Source organism: Capra hircus, chromosome 14 (assembly GCF_001704415.2).
Source record: "Capra hircus breed San Clemente chromosome 14, ASM170441v1, whole genome shotgun sequence".
NCBI lineage: Eukaryota > Metazoa > Chordata > Mammalia > Artiodactyla > Bovidae > Capra > Capra hircus.
Genome location: NC_030821.1, coordinates 65,157,432 through 65,173,985, shown reverse-complemented (window position 1 = coordinate 65,173,985; position 16,554 = coordinate 65,157,432). Strand labels below are relative to the sequence as shown.

At 50.4% G+C, this 16,554-nt stretch overlaps 1 protein-coding gene across 2 annotated transcripts in view; it reads right to left on the bottom strand.

Annotated features, from left to right (window-relative positions):
- Positions 1-16,554, bottom strand: part of ZHX2 (zinc fingers and homeoboxes 2) — a 180,417-nt gene that overhangs the window by 79,415 nt on the left and 84,448 nt on the right. For both annotated transcript variants that reach the window (XM_018058532.1, XM_018058531.1), the window contains exon 2: positions 16,176-16,244. The gene's annotated coding sequence lies outside the window, so the exon portion shown is untranslated. The remainder of the gene's footprint in view (positions 1-16,175; positions 16,245-16,554) is intronic.

The window sequence follows — 16,554 nt, the reverse complement described above, 5'->3', positions numbered from 1 at the left end:
GTGCTCTAGAGCCCTGGAGTTGCAACCACTGAGCTCACGTGCCGCATCTACTGAAGCTGTGCGCCTGAAGCCCATGCTCTGCAACAAAGGAAGCCACCGTACCGAGGGGCCTGTGCACGGCAACTGGACAGCAGCTCCCTCTTGCTGGAACTAGAGAAAAGCCCAAGCATCAGGGAAGACCTAGCACAGCCAAAAATAAATACCCAAATAAATAAAATCTTTTAAAAATTAAAAATAAAAACCCTATCAGGGAGATAGAATTCTCACCAGAGGCTCAGAGCGGGTAAGTGACATATCCAAGATCACATGTCTGCAAGAGGCAGAATCAAGATGTGAACCCAGTCCCTGGGGCTAACTTGGAGATCTCTGGGGGTGGAGAGAGACAGGGCTGGTTGCACACCTGGCTTTGCCACTCTGAAGAAGTCACTCAGGGTCCCTGGACCTCAGTGTCCCGACCTGGGAAATGGGAATCATTCTAGTCTTTCACGTTATGAGAAGTATCAAGTGCAAAATAAATTCAGCGTATTGAAAGTCGCTCCATCGTGTCTGACTCTTTGCGACCCCATGAACTATACAGTCCATGGAATTCTCCAGGCAGAATACTAGAGTCGGTAGCCTTTCCCTTCTCCAGGGGACCTTCCCAACCCAGGGATCGAATCCAGGTCTCCCACATTGCAGGCGGATTCTTTACCAGCTGAGCCACAAGGGGAGCCCAGGGCTACTACAAATGAAAAATGATTTGGAATTAAGAAAAAATATTTAGACAAGGCCTGCTTTCATTTGGCCTATGTTTCTAAGCAGACTGCCTTCAGGGCACACCTGGAGTACAAAGTTCTGCTGGGAACATACAGCTAACACCAAGTTCTAGGGGCTCTGGGAGAAAGCAGCTCAGGACAAGAAGGCACCCAAACCGAGTGCTATGGAGGGAGCACACCAGTCCCCATTCCTTGACCGGGGTCTGCTCATCACTGCAGACACCTTGAATCAGGGATCAGGTGTCATGCTGAAGACTCAGATGCTGACTTCAAAGCTGTGCACTGAAGACCTACTTTGAGGTCAAGTTCATCTTGTGGCTCCGGGGCCAGAAGAAGTTCTATGACTATTCCAATCTGTCGTTGAGGACTTCTTCTCCCTGATGGCTTGATGGTTCATCAGGTGGATTCTGGGAAACATATTTTTTCCTAAAAAAAATTTTAATTGGAGGATAATTGCTTTACAGTGTTGTGTTGGTTCCTGTCGTACGACAACATGAATCAGCCCTAAGTATACACACGTCCCCGACCTTTTGAACCTCCCTCCCACCCCTTGAGGTTGTCACAGAGCACTGGGTTGAGCTTCCCGAATTATACAGCAACTTCCCTCTGGCTATGTATTTCACGTATCGGGGAAAAGTGTTCCTGATTGTGATGAGGGTCCTGATTCTCTGCCCCTCCTCGTGTCTGGACTCTGACGCTGAGCCCGTAGAGCCTCCCCACTGCACTCTGGCCATGAGACTTGCTCTGGCTCACGGGATGTTTGTTAGCAGATGGGACGTAAGCCAAGGCTTGGGAAAGCACTGGCAGCTCTCTGCTTGCGCTCTCACTTGCCTACCACGAGAACATGCCTGGGCAAGACGGCTGGAGAGGGATGAGGTGTGGCGTGCGGGCCGCTCACCCCCGTCATCCCAGCTGCAGTCATGTTGGAGCAGCCAGCCTCCTGCCATCCCACAGGTAACCGTGAGCCCACTTGAGACCAGCAGAGCCACCTAACTGACCCTTAGCTGACCTCAGGTTCATAAGCAAAACCAACACAGACAGGCTAAACCCTACAGACTGGGAGCTAAACAATTACTTCCTGTTGTTCCTCAGTGAGCTTGGTAGTGGTTTGTTATGAAGCACTGCTGTGACAATAAATAGCTGATACACGCACACACATATATATTAAAAAGTGTGGTAGTACACTATGTCTTTGATTGTAATCTGCTACACAGCCTACATCATTTTTCTTTCTTTGCTTTTGGAGGTACAAGCACAAAATATTTTCATTTTCCATATACATACACCCTTGCTACAGACACTTTGCGTGGGTGCTCAGTTGTTAAGCCATGTCTGACTCTTTTTACAACCCCATGGACTATAGCCCTCGGGGCTCCTCTGTGTGATTTCCTAGGCAAGAATACTGGAGTGGGTTGCCATTTCCTTCCCCCAGGGGGTCTTCTTGATGCAGGAATTAAACAAGCAGGTTCCTAACCGCTGAGCCACAGGGAAACCCCATAGACACATAACCCTAATGAAATCCTACATAAGGAAACGGAGAACTCCAAAGACTGCCCTCCCTCTATGTCTCATGCTTTCTCTTCCAATCCTTTCAAATAAGAATCAAATGTATTCAAATTATGCAGGTGACTATCTGTTTAAGGTAAGCTCCCTCTCAATGCCAAGAGTCTGCCTTTTTGAATAGGCAACCAGGCTGTGGTTTTCCTCAGAGCAGCCTGTCCAAGCTCTTCAGGGTCCTCTTACTTAGAACCATTCCTCCACCTTCAACTCCCATCCTCTGTCCACGAAGACCCATGAGCCTTCAAGGCATGCACAGCCACTTGCCCCAGACAGCTATCCCCAGAGCCCTCCAGGGAGGCACCTGTGGTCCCAGCACCACCTGTGTGCTCCTTGCGCTGGCATGCTTTGCATTTGGTCAGGAGGCAGATGCAGGCAAACTGGATTCAAACCCCCTCTTACTGTAGCCTCTCGACTAGTTCCCCAACGCCTCTGGGCTCATTTCCTCTTCTGCAAGGTGAGGACGATAATCACGAGAGTATCTGCCTCACAGGATTGCCTGTGAAGATTAAATGACATCGTGTCCCTCCATGACTGCTTAGTGCCTGAGGGACAGTAAGCCCTTCACAGACGTCAGCTATTATAATCGTATGCAGGGTACCATGGGAACCTGAAATCCCAGCTAGGAGCTTTTTAATACTTACCATGTGCCCACTGTTGAGTATTTTAAGAATGATTTTAGTGCTTTTTATACATTTATTTCATTTTTTTTTAAACCTCACAATCACAGTTGGGTTGCCCCATAGGTAGCGTTATTATCTCCAACTTATGGATGAGAAAACTGAAGAACAGAGAGGTTAAGAAATTTACCTAAGGGCACACAGCCAACAGATCACCATGCTAACACTCTCCCCACTTGGTTAACCACCCATCTTTCCCAATGGGGATCTCCAATGTGTAAATTAATTTGTGCTCCCCACCCCCCCAGGCTCAGCCAATAGCTGGGCCATCAGAGTGCTGGAGGCTGCCACAGAATGTTCTGGTCTTTGCTCTCTTGGCATTAGCCCTTTGGAGGCCAGAGGGCTGGGTGCTCCCATTCCTGCACCTGGCTGTTACTGAATCAACCAGCTGGGACCAGATGGTGCCTTGAAAAGGAAACAGCTCTTTCTCACCCTGGTGCTCACAGGACATGGTCCCACAACCCAGCTCAAGATTCAAGACACAGGAAGCAGATGAGGCTGCAGCAGTCTCAGGCGAGGGGTGGTGAAATTAGTAGATCAATGTACAAAGGAGCGTTTAATAATGCTATCACGCTCCCCCGTCCACACATAGCCGCTGTGACATTCTGCATTAAAGAAGTGACAACCCTCAATTGCTGCGTGCAGTGCAGGCCTGGCATCGCGTTGGCTCCCAGCCTCCAGAACACTTGCATTTTCTGGCAATGGATGGTACATGGGCATCAGGAGAAACTGAAGGCTTCGTGCAAAAATGTCCTCGTGGAGCCCTCTAAGCGCTCTGCAGTGTGGTTGCTCTGATTGTCTGCCAGGAGTGTAATTTTCATTAAATATTAAGGAGCTGTTTGTTAAAATAATGTCGTCATGGTAACCACGTGGGGGTGGGGGAGGGTGCTGGGATAGCCTTGCGCTACCCCGAATTGCAGCATGTGAATCAAGTGCTCGGTGCTATTCAGTGAGCTCCTCTGGGCGCGTCCCCGTGACAGCAAATCTGGGGGACCTGGGGCCTTAAGGTTTGCTCCACTTGGCACCGTCAAAGACGTGGGTGCTCCTGAGACCCTGGTGCCGTGTTTGCTCGATGGATGGATAGACGGATGCATGGGTGATGGACAGATGGATGAGAGAGGGATGGATGCTGGCAACGAAATTTTACATGTTTGAGTCTGAGCCGCTCCTCATAGCCCTTCCATTTCCCAGTTTCTCTTTTGCAGGGGAAAGGAATTTTGCGGGAGAACTAGGAGAAAGAGGTGAGGTGGGGCGAGTCAGTGCAGAAGGCGCGGTCAAAGTTGATTCCGCCTGAAAGGAGAGGAGATGGTGACACTGGGAGGCAGGGTAGAAGTGCAGACCCAGACTGCCTGGGCTCAAATCCCTGTTCCTCTCCTGTGTCATCCCGAGTCGGTGACCTGGTCCTCCAAGCAGCTTCTGTTTTCCCCACACATCACAGGCCTTCACAGTGTGTGTCCCTCAGAGCACTGTAGAGGGTTTGATTTCAGGCCATGAGGCTCTTACCACAGCGCTTGCCCACAGTAAATGCTCAATAAATCCTGGCCACCGCCACCTCTGCTATTACTACCAACACTACTGCTGCCACAGTGGCTGCGAGAGGACCTCCTCTCCGACCGAAGGGCTCACAGTCTAAAGGTCTACAGGGGCCCCGAGCAGCCAGTGCCGACCGGGACTGCGGGGCTCGCCAGCCCTTGTGCTTTCTGAGGTCGGCAAGCTTTTCCTGGAAAGGGACAGAGGGTAAATATTTTAGGCCTGGTAGGTCACATGCAGTCTCCGTCACATTTTTTTTTTTTTTTTAAAACAATTCTTTAAAAATGTAAAGCCATTCTTAGCTCACAGGCTGCTGAGAGAGAGTCCTGGTTGGCTCATCCCTGCCGTGCTGCCTTATGGGGAAGTACAGGAAAAAAGGAAAGTACACGGAGGTGTAGACATGGGATTTTCTCTCCCCACTAAAAGTAGGTGGAAACTACATGCAGGAAAGGAAAACTGGGGTCCAGGAATTTGTCTTAGTTTAAAACACAAAAATAAAACCAATCACCCGTTCACTGTAGTCTTGCAATGCTCCTTTCCTTGTCCAGGACAGGAAGGCAGAGCGAAGCGGAGAGAGCTGGCCAAGTTCACATCACTAGTAAGGGACAGAACTGGGACATAAACCCAGGGGGTCTGGCACCAGACAACCTCCCCACCACCTCACCTACCTTGACTGCTGTAGGAAAGTATCTCTATTTTCCATTATTCTAAGACTCCCAACATCCTCCATGAGTTGACTTCCTGGTGAAGAGCTGGACTTTGGGGTCTAAGTCCAGCCTCAACTCTATGGTTACTGCATCCATGACCTTGGAAATGAATAACTTTTCAGGGCCTCAGTTTCCTCCATGGTAAGATGGAGAGACCTGCTATAACCCCTCTCTGGGGATTTATGAGGATGAAATGAATTAAAGGCATGACTTGCCTCTTGAGAAATCTGTATGCAGGTCAGGAAGCAACAGTTAGAACTGGACATGGAACAACAGACTGGTTCCAAATAGGAAAAGGAGTACGTCAAGGCTGTATATTGTCACCCTGCTTATTTAACTTATATGCCGAGTACATCATGAGAAATGCTGGACTGGAAGAAAGACAAGCTGGAATCAAGATTGCCGGGAGAAATATCAATAACCTCAGATATGCAGATGACACCACCCTTATGGCAGAAAGTGAAGAGGAACTAAAAAGCCTCTTGATGAAAGTGAAAGAGGAGAGTGAAAAAGTTGGCTTAGAGCTCAACATTCAGAAAACGAAGATCATGGCATCCGGTCCCATCACTTCATGGGAAATAGATGGGAAAACAGTAGAAACAGTGTCAGACTTTATTTTTTGGGGCTCCAAAATCACTGCAGATGGTGACTGCAGCCATGAAATTAAAAGACGCTTACTCCTTGGAAGAAAAGCTACGAGCAACCTAGATAGCATATTCAAAAGCAGAGACATTACTTTGCTGACTAAGGTCTGTCTAGTCAAAGCTATGGTTTTTCCTGTGGTCATGTATGGATGTGAGAGTTGGACTGTGAAGAAGGCTGAGCACCAAAGAATTGATGCTTTTGAACTGTGGTGTTAGAGAAGACTCTTGAGAGTCCCTTGGACTGCAAGGAGATCCAACCAGTCCATTCTGAAGGAGATCAACCCTGGGATTTCTTTGGAAGGAATGATGCTAAAGCTGAAACTCTAGCACTTTGGCCACCTCATGCGAAGAGTTGACTCATTGGAAAAGACTCTGATGCTGGGAGGGATTGGGGGCAGGAGGAGAAGGGCACGGCAGAGGATGAGATGGCTGGATGGCATCACTGACTCGATGGACGTGAGTCTGAGTAAACTCCGGGAGTTGGTGATGGACAGGGAGGCCTGGCGTGCTGCGATTCATGGGGTCGCAAAGAGTCGGACACGACTGAGCAACTGAACTGAACTGAATGGACTTCTTGGGCTTCCCAGGTGGCTCAGTGGTACAAAAAAAACAAAAAAACAACTGCCTGCCAATGCAGATTCCTGGGTCCATCCCTGGGTTGGGAAGATCCCTGGAGAAAGAAATGGCAACCCACTCCAGTATTCCTACCTGGGAAATCCCATGGACAGAGGAGCCTGGTGGGCTACAGTCCATGGGTTGCAAGAGAATCAGACATGGTTTAGTGACTAAACTAAAACAATAAGGGACTTCTTAACTAAGTGTTGGATCAAGGTTAGAACTGATGAGGGTAACAATCACTGAGGCAGGCAGAATAATAGCCCCCAAAGATGCCCTTGCCCTGAACCCTGGAACCCGTGAATATGTTACCTTAAATGGCAAAGAGGACTTAAGGTAGCAGACGGAATTAAGACTGAGAATCAGCTGACCTCAGAATAGATGATGCTGAGTTATCTGCATAGGCATGAGGTAATCACAAGAGTTAAGCCAGAGATAGGATGGAGAAGCAGAAGAGCTAGCGCCACAGAGACGCGCCATGAGAAGACTGGCCACTCCTGGCCTGCAGGCGGAAGGGGCCGCAAGCTACGGAATTCAGGAAGCTCCCAGAAGCTGGAAATGCAAGGAAACAGGTTTTCCCTTCGAGTCTCCAGATAGTAATGCAATCTGTTGGCACCTTGATTTTAGCTCACGGAGATGCGTTTCACACTTCTGACCTCCTAAACTGTAAAATAATAAATGTGCGTGATTGAAGCCACTAAGGAGTGTGTTGCAGCAGCAATAGGGAAAGGAAATGAACCATTTTCCTACACACAAGAGGCCTCCAAAGTTGGGAGGGCCACCAGAAGCGAGGATGGCATCCCACACAGGCTGGGGGAGGCAGGGCCTCCTCGGCACAGTCCCTCTACTGGGGCTCAGCCAGCCCCCCTCGGCTTAGGGATGGACATGTGGCCTGACCTTCTCAAGGCCGGAGTATTTGCTAGAATGATGATGACAGATGCAAGGCCCTCTTTCTGTGGGGGCTGCTGAGAGAAGGGGCTGTGGGTCGGTGGGTGAAACGTGCTCACATAGAAGCAAGCCGGGGGAGGAGATGGAGCAAAAAACCACACACCGCCGACACTGTTTAGCTCCAGCTGGGCTCAAAGCCAGACCAGCTCAGACTTTTCAATTATACGGGCTGCTTTTCTCTTTTGCACTTACGTCAATATGAATTAGATCTCTATTTTGCAACTAAAAGTCTGACTAATAGAATCCAATATCCACTTCAGTACCGTTTCCTACCCATTTCAGGTGTTGCTCCTTCCTTGGCTGACACTTTGGGCTCTGGAGAACGTGGAGTGGAGTTTAGGGCTGGGCACCTAGGGTGAAGATTTAGGTGGACGGTGCGGGGGAGGGTGGGCTGCCATTTCTCACTTCTCACCACTCCTGTTTAGCTCAGAGACGTTGAGTCTACTGCTATAATGGAGGGAGTAAAGAACCCTTGTGCGGGCCTCCTAAGTTGCTTCAGTCGGGTCTGACTCTTTGTGACCCCATGGACTGTAGCCTGCCAGGCTCCTCAATCCATGGGATTCTCTAGGCAAGAATACTGGAGCTGGTTGCCGTGCCCTCCTCCAGGGGATCTTCCCAGCCCAGGGATCGAACCTGTCTCTCTTAAGTCTCCTGCTTTGGTAGTAGGTTCTTTACCACTAGCGTCACTGGGAAGCCCCCAAAGACCCCTCAACCTGCTACCGAATGGGAGTGTGGTTTGAACTTGCACCTGGATCTGCAGACGAACCAACTGCCTATGGTAGAGTCTTCACATCTGACCCATTAGGGTTGAGTGGCTTTCATGTTGATGTTATGTGGGACACTTGTGACTTGGTTCCCCGATTGAGCTGTTTCTTCTGGTTTTGCCTCTTACATGTTGACCACGTTCCAGGGCTGTCCTCTGGCTCTGAGCTGTCCCCGAGTGTGCAGTCCCCCACGGCCTCTCCATCTCCTCCATCAGCTGCCTGTCCATCCTAGTTCCATTCCAATAGGCCTGAGGGATGTGGCGTATGCCTTTGGGTAATGGTGACGCTGGCCCATGTTGATTTTTCATAGGGCAGCAAGGGTGGGGTGGGGGCTAAACTGCAGTTGGGGAAGGTGATATTTGAAAAAAACTTAGGTCAAGGACTTTCCTGGTGATCCAGTGGCTAAGACTCCATGCTCCCAATGCAGGAGGCCTGGATTCAATCCCTGGTTGGGGAACTAGATCCCACATGCTGCAACTAAGAGTTCGTATGCCACAACTACAGTTCCTACTGGCTGCAACTAAAACCCCGCACAGCCAAATAAACAAGTGAAAATAGCATGAAAAGAAAAGCACCTAGGCCATGTTCATCTGTTCCTCCCCCAAGAACACACTGGCCAGGCTGATAAGATAATCACTGACCTATGTACGTGTGACTCTTAAATTAACCCATCCCGACCCGAGCTTACTTCTGGGTTCCAAGCTCATGGTGGACGTTTCCAGTAGGATGATGATACGAATAATCCTAGGATCACTATCAGTACTAATACTAATGTTAATTCCAGGGCATGTTTATTGAGCAATCTGTCTGTGCCAGGCATAGTCCTTAACACTTTACATGTACTGATCAAAGCAGCTCTCTTGGGCAGCTAATAATTGCATGATCCCCATTATACAGATGAAGAAACTGAGGCTCAGGAAAGTTATACAACCCCTTAGGATTTGAATGCAAGCCACTTGGACTCCCGAGATTACCTGTTCAACCAGACCCTGGGCGTCCTACAGGTGTGCCCAGTGCTATGTTCCCAGCACCTTCTGCCACATCCACTTCTTTTTCTCTGTTTGCTCCCTGGTTAACAGGATCATTCTTTTAGATTTCCAAGCTGGGAGTCTGGGGCTTGCTCTTGACACATCCTTCCTCACTTTCCAGGTTCGAGTCCCAGCAATGCTTTCTCTGAATTGGTACTCTGCAGACCCACCCTTGCTCGCCCCTGCTGTGACTGCCTCAGTTTGGGTGGTCATGTCCTATCTCCAGGGGTCATCTCTCTGCAGCTGCCTCTGGCCTCCTGACTCGTCTTTGATCTCTTACTCGCAGCCCACCCTCCACACTGTGACCACGTCAGGTTTCTGAACCCAAGGCGGCATCACTTGGTTTAAAAGTCCCAAGACCTGCTTACTACTTCCTGCCAACAGTCCACACCTGAGCGCGGCATTCGAGAACGTCTGTGGTTTGACCAAGCCGCACTTGCCCCTCTCAGCTGCCGTGTGCTCCCCGCCAGGCTCTCCCAGCTCCAGCGCCACCAGACTTCCCGACACCCTCTGCATGTCTCCCTCCCCTCGGCACCTCTGCCCAGGCTGCCCCTCCCTCTCCTTCTGCAGAAATGCTGCCCCTCCCTCAGGGTCCAGGTGAAAGCCTCCCTGAACCCACAGGCAGAATGAGGGACTTCATTTCTGCGGGTAGGAAGCTGACCGTCTTGGTGTCAGTCGGGCGATCACACAACAGACTGACTTCTGCATGTAGTTACCTACTGGTCTTGTTTTACTAACACTTTTACTCAGTGCCAGGCATTGTTCTATGCATGTTTCATAAACTCTGCAGTCGTCATCGCTACCCTACCTGGTGGCCCATTTTACAGATGAGGAAACTGAGGCACAGAGAAGTTTAATAACTTGGTCAAGATCACAGGCTAGCAGAGGTACAAGCTGGGATTCTAACCAAGCCAGTCTGGCACCAGAGTGTGTGGTCTTAAGCGCTCTGCAGTGCTGCCTCACCAGTATCCTCTGTGGGAGCCCAGAGAGGGGACACAGGCCTCAGGGGGACGCTGCAGCACCTGCTGAGTCTGGAGTGATGTGCCTGGTCAGGCCTCTACAGGCGAGGCTACGATCTTTAACCCTAAGGTCCTGCCTGGTCCACAGCACCCTCAGCTTCATCTAAAGGAGTATCTAGGAGTCTGAGGCCAGACAAGGATGAAGGGAGGGGACGGAGGACAGGGTCCCCACAGCAGGGAGTGCAGCCTCAGTGGAAAGAATGGAAGGGCAGGCTGGGACCCACTCCCTGCATCCCTGCCTATGGGACAGTAGGGTGACCTCTGGCTATGCCTTCTCTGGGGGTGGGACAGCTCTTCAGGCGGCAGGGAAGCTGTTCTGTGATAGGCCCCAGAGAAAGAACTGAAGAGAAGCACGATGCTATCCGGCCCAGACCAGGCCAGGGGCTGGAAAAGACTGGGGACTGACGCTCCGCATGGCCAGAGTAACAGGCGTGCACCTGCCTGCTGCCCCCTTAGAACTCAGCTCTGGGCTAGCCACCCCGGGGTCCTAATGGGCTCACTTGGGAGTCCAGGCCTTCCCCACCCCGACCATGGCTTCTGTGATCAGAGGCACTGCCCCTCCAGCTGTGCGTGGGTTCCAATCCCCCGTTCATATGGATTTAACTGGTCTTGCTTTTTTTTAAAGTATAAACTGAATCTTTCTCTTGAAGAATCTCAGAAACTAAGGCTGAAAGAGGAGTTCCAGTTCCAACTTCTTCCCCATTTTGAGCAAGTAAAGCCCATCCTTTAGATGTGCTCCCACTCAAATTCAGTGGGTTCCAACTTGCTCTTCTCCCCCTTGGCTGTCCGGACTCTCCCTATAGTGGGTGAATTCGGGGGGTGATGCTTGCTGAGCTGAGGGGAAGACACGGTCTAGTCACAGTGGGCTTCAGTCCCTTCTAGAGACACTTGTTACCAAGGGATTCATGTGCATGCCTGTCAGACCCTTGGGGCATCAGCTACTCCCTGCGGAAGACTAAGGAGTAACTCAAGTTTAAGGTTTACATGGACCGCTCCTAGGGAAGAATCATCAGCAACAAAAAAAGAGCCTCTGAAAAACTAACAGGAGTCATTTGAGAAGTTATGGTATTATTAAGACAATCTGTAACCTCATTTTTCTCGAATGCATGACAAGGAGAAAGCTCTGCTTTCAGGTAATTATGGAGGTAGAGTTTGGGGTGGTGGGGGAGGAGAGAAATAGCATCTTTTGACCATAGTTTGTGAGCAAGATCTTCAGTTGGGTCTCTTCCACGTTTTATCTCAATTACCCTCCTGCAGAGCCCTGTGAGGTATATTAATTCCCCATTTTACAGATCAGGAAACTCAGAGGAAATGTAGTTCTGAACCACTTGGTCTCATCTTCTGCATATAATTCTGGAAAAATAGCTTTTTCCCAGCTAGTACAGTGACACCTCTCTAATTCAGATCCCCTGGCAATTTGAAACAGGAGCAAAACTGCCCATGGAATGATTTTCTACTTCAAAAAAGCCCTGCTTCATTGAGTTTCATTGGTATTGATCTAAAGCTCATACAGTAAGTGCCCTAGAAGTGTTACAAGTGAGGTGTGCTCAGCCATATGGTCAGACCTGCAAGCACAGACCACCACCACCCTGGCCTCTGCCCTGTCAGCTAGCTGGGCTGAGCTGACTCTGCAAACTGAAGGATAATAAAGCTCACCTGCTTGCAATAGGCACCCTCAGATGATGACTTTTTCAGTCACTTGGGCTGGACCTAAAGTGGTCCAGATTAATGAGGTTTTGCTGTGCTTCCCCCCCCGATGTAAAACCACGATGTGCAGAAGCAGTCAGGGGCGTTTGGAAATCTTTTTTTCTCAAATGCCAAAAGGTGGCACGTGGGCTATGTCCTCCCTACTGCTCCCCAGCAGACATCACTAATCCATTGTAGCACCCTCTTTCCTGGGTATGCCTCAGAGTCCTTCTCCATGCAGTGCCCTTGGCAGCCATGACCAATTGATCAGAATTGGCAGGAGATGAGATCTACTTGTCACCCCTGACCTAGCCCAGTCACCTCATCTGAAAAGAGGTAGAACAGAAGCTAAGTGAGGCCAATGGCTGATAGAACCAGGAATCGGGACCTCCTCTCTCTGATGCTTTGTCTTTGAAGCTGCCCCCTGCCTCATCCCTGTTCCTTTCCCATTAAAGGTAGGATTGAAGCTGGGGTCACTTGGCAGATGTTAGGGGGTGCACAGGGAGGAGACTGGCATGAGTGAGTTTTTAGGACCCTGTAGGTACAGGGGCTGTGCTTATGCCGTTAACAATTTTGGTTTAAACTACCAAAGCAGAGACATCACTTTGCTGACAAAGGTCCATATAATCAAAGTCAAAGCTATGGTTGTTTCCAGTAGTCATGTACAGATATGAGAGTTGGACCATAAAGAAGGTTGAGAAGAATTGATGCTTTGGAATTGTGGTGCTGGAGAAGACTCTTGAAAGTCCCTTGGACAGCAAGGAGATCAAACCAGTTAATCCTAAAGGAAATCGACCCTGAATATTCATTGAAAGGACTGATGCTGAAGCTCCAATACTTTGTCCACCTGAGGCAAAGAGCAGACTCATTGGAAAAGACCCTGAGGCTGGGAAAGGCTGAGGGCAAGAGGAGAAGGGGGCAACAAAGGATAAGATGGATGGCATCACTGACTCAACGGACATGGAGCAAACTCCAGGAGATAGTGAAGGACAGGGAGGCCTGGCATGCTGCAGTCCATGGGGTCACAAAGAGTCAGACACGACTTAGCATCTGAACAACAACCATCTTATTATCCAGCTAGGATCACAGGGTGATGAAGCAGGAGAGAAAAAAGGTAGGTCCCCAAGTAAGCCCATTCCAGAGTTCCATGTCCACCACTAATACAAGAAAGGTGACCCTGACAAATTTTCAGGCAAGTGCCATTTTTATTTGAAATATGCTTCAAATCCTGGGAGGTGGATGATGCCTTCTGCATAGTGAAGCATCGCTTGAACAATCTATCTTCCAGTTGAGGAGATAGCCAAGGCTCTCTGGAGAACGGCTGGGAAATCAATGCTCATTGACTGTGAGGCTCCAGATGACGCTGCTGCTGCTAAGTCGCTTCAGTCGTGTCCGATTCTGTGCGACCCCATAGACGGCAGCCCATTGGGCTCCCCGTCCCTGGGGTTCTCCAGGCCAAGAATACTGGAGTGGGTTGCCATTTCCTTCTCCCATGTACGAAAATGAAAAGTGAAAGTGAAGTAGCTCAGTCGTGCCCGACTCTTAGCGACCCCTTGGACTGCAGCCCACCAGGCTCCTCTGTCCATGGGATTTTCCAGGCAAGAGTACTGGAGTGGGGTGCCACCGCCTTCTCCGCCAGATGATGCTACCCAAGTGCAAGTTTTAAATGATTTCCCATTGGTACCAGCAGACTCTCTCTTGTACCTGAGCATTTCACTTCCGCAAGGGAAGGTGGCTCACGTTAGGCTTTACTGGGAAAAGGAGAGGTCCTGAGAAGTCCAACCACTCTCCGTGAGGCCCCCTAGCAGGTAATAAAGAGCTGAGTGGCCTCTGCCTTTGGACCGGTGCCAGGACCACCGGAGAGAGAGCAGGAAAGATGGTGCTGCCCTGGACTGCCCTCTCGCTGCATCTCCGCTGTAGAGTGAGCCTGGGGGGAGTGATGCTTCTTGCACCCCTTCCCTGCAACTAAGCCAGGGCTTCTGACTCCTGGCCCAGTGCTCTGTCTTCTCGTCTATGCTGCTATTTCGTGTCCCAACACTAAACCTTAATCGGGATCACATCCTACTTCCAGAACAAGAATAAGAGCTAATATTTATTGGGCATTAACAGTATACTGGCAGGGGACCAAGCAGCTTTGCATGACTCAGTTTATTGACTCCTCCCAGCAGCCCTCTTATGTAGTAGGTACTGCATGGTGCCCATTTTGCAGATGGGAAGACTGAGGCATAGACAGATTGGCAACTTCTGTCTATGAAACCCCATGGCTAGTGGAAGAAACAGGATTTGAACCTGAGCTGTCTGATCTTAACCACAGACACAGCCTCTGGAACTCTCTATCACTTTCCCTATAATCATTAAACAGTCACTTCCTGAGCACATATCTCAGGTCCTTTGAATCAAGGACACAGTCTCTGTCCTCAAAGCCCAACTTGTGCCTCAAGACTTGCAAGGAAGCACCAAGTTACAGCTCAAGCTGCTGTTTAGCCCCCTCCCCTTCCTCTCCCACGCCCCTGCTACACAACACTCAGAACACAGCTAACACACAGCTTCTGTACAGGGACTGTCAAACTCGATTCTCATCCAGGCCGTCAGTTTCTTGAAAAAGAACCGCATCTCTGGCCTCCCACAGCGCCCTGCCCTCGGCGCACGTTTACTGTGGCAGCTGACCCAGGCCCAGGGGGAAGAAGACCCGGCGACAAAGCACAAAGGAGGCCCCTGTGCTCCTTTCTCAGACCTCCAGACCCTCGTCCTGTGATAGGTGTCTTTCCTGAGCAATTTCTCCACCCACAGCATCTAGGGTGCGATTCTTTTCACGCTTGTCGGGCCAGGTTTTGGTCACTGGCCAATGTGCTGCAGGAGGACCCCAGCTCCCTTGGGGAAGCCATGCTCACTGTCCTCTCACAGCCTGGGGACTTGGGGGAACCCAGCACAGCATTCCCACCAGGCCTTTCCTTCTGGTCTGTGTGGTCTGGATCCTGGGCAAGTTTCTCGGTGGCGTGATGCGCTGGCAACTCTTTTCTTTGGTGGTCCTGTGACAGGAGTGAGCTCTCCTCTGATCAGAGTCCCCATCACGCCTGGTGAGTTGCCCACTCTTCACACAGATCAGGTGTTTGGGGCCACACGTGTGACATGTGGCGAGCTCAGGTACACCTGGCCCATGGACAATAGGTCTGGGGAGAGACCGTCTCATCCAGCAACTTCAGGCTGTTTTAAAGCAGGACATGTGTTTGTGCGCTAAATCACTTCAGTCGTGTCTGACTCTTTGTGACCCCATGGACTGTAGCCCGCCAGGCTCCTCTGTCCATAGCGTTCTCCAGGCAAGAATACTGGAGTGGGTTGCTGGGCCCTCCTCCAGGGAATCTTCCTGACCCTCCTACATCTCCTAAATTGGCGGGTGGGGTCTTTACCACTTGCGCCACCTGGGAGGCCCTTAAAGCAGGAGCCTGCCCCATAAAACAGACAGTGTTGAGGGGATGCACGTGAGAGCTTACACAGTCCCGCCGTTCATTCTCCCTGAACCTTCCCCTCATCCTCCTGCCCCCCAGGATTCTCGGTCATCACGGAACAGTTTGTAAAACACTGCCCTGTCAGAACCCCTCCCCACTTCAACATTTCCCATCCACGCTTCTCCAACCTGTGCTTGGATTCTGCCAATGACAGGGAACTCACTACTTCTAACGGACATCGATTTTTACCGTTGCCGACCTCTTGTTAGGAATTTCTCCTTAGGCTGAGTCACTAGCTGCCCGCCTGCCTCTTGCCAGCGACAGCCATTCAAAGGAGCAAAGGTGGCTTTCTCGTCTCCATTTACTCATGTCTCCTCGGGGCTACGGTTTACAAACTGGTGTGAACCGCGGAGTTCCCTCCGTGTTGTAAGAATGCGTCCTTAACCCTGGTTACAAGGTTCGTGAGAATGATCCCCAGCCCATGCCCTCCGGAGGGTAAGCCTGAGATGCTAGCATCTGAGCAGAGAGAGGTCAGCACAGCCAACTGCAGGCTCCAGTCTGCGTCTAGGGAGGGGTGGACGGGACCCAGCGAATTCTCAGGGACACACAGTTGGGTTCTCTGCACTGCGCTGTTTCCAGGTGCGTCTCGACAAAAACAATTTCAGAGGTGCAAAAGTTCAACTGCCCCCTGGACGGGCTTCGGACCCCGCTTCCCCTGCCCGACTCCCTTCCATCTCCCTTCCCTTCCTGAAATCCAGTGGAGGCCTCGACCTTTGCCAAATACACGGTCACTCACCAGTTCCCGTGTTGCTTACATCCTGGGAATCTTTTTACTTTGACTTCAGAGCAGTTAGTGCGTCAAGACCTACAGAGAAGAAATAATCAATATTAAAAGCAGAGCAAGGCAAATGGGGGTATCAACTCCCATTTCTAGAAGGTCTGAGGCCCTGGGATCCTGGGATGGAGATGGGGAGGAGAAAGGAAATGGTTAAGGCCCAGCCACTCGTTAAACTGACCTCAAGAATCTCGGGGCTTTGTGATGATGCTGAGAAGGAGACAAAAAAAAAAAAAAAAAAAAAAAGACCCTCACACTCTGGGTGAGTCAGCAGCTTTCTGAGAAGCAGGCCTTTTAGGAGAGTGAAACTAAAAGCAAGATGTGCTGGGTGGGGCTGGGG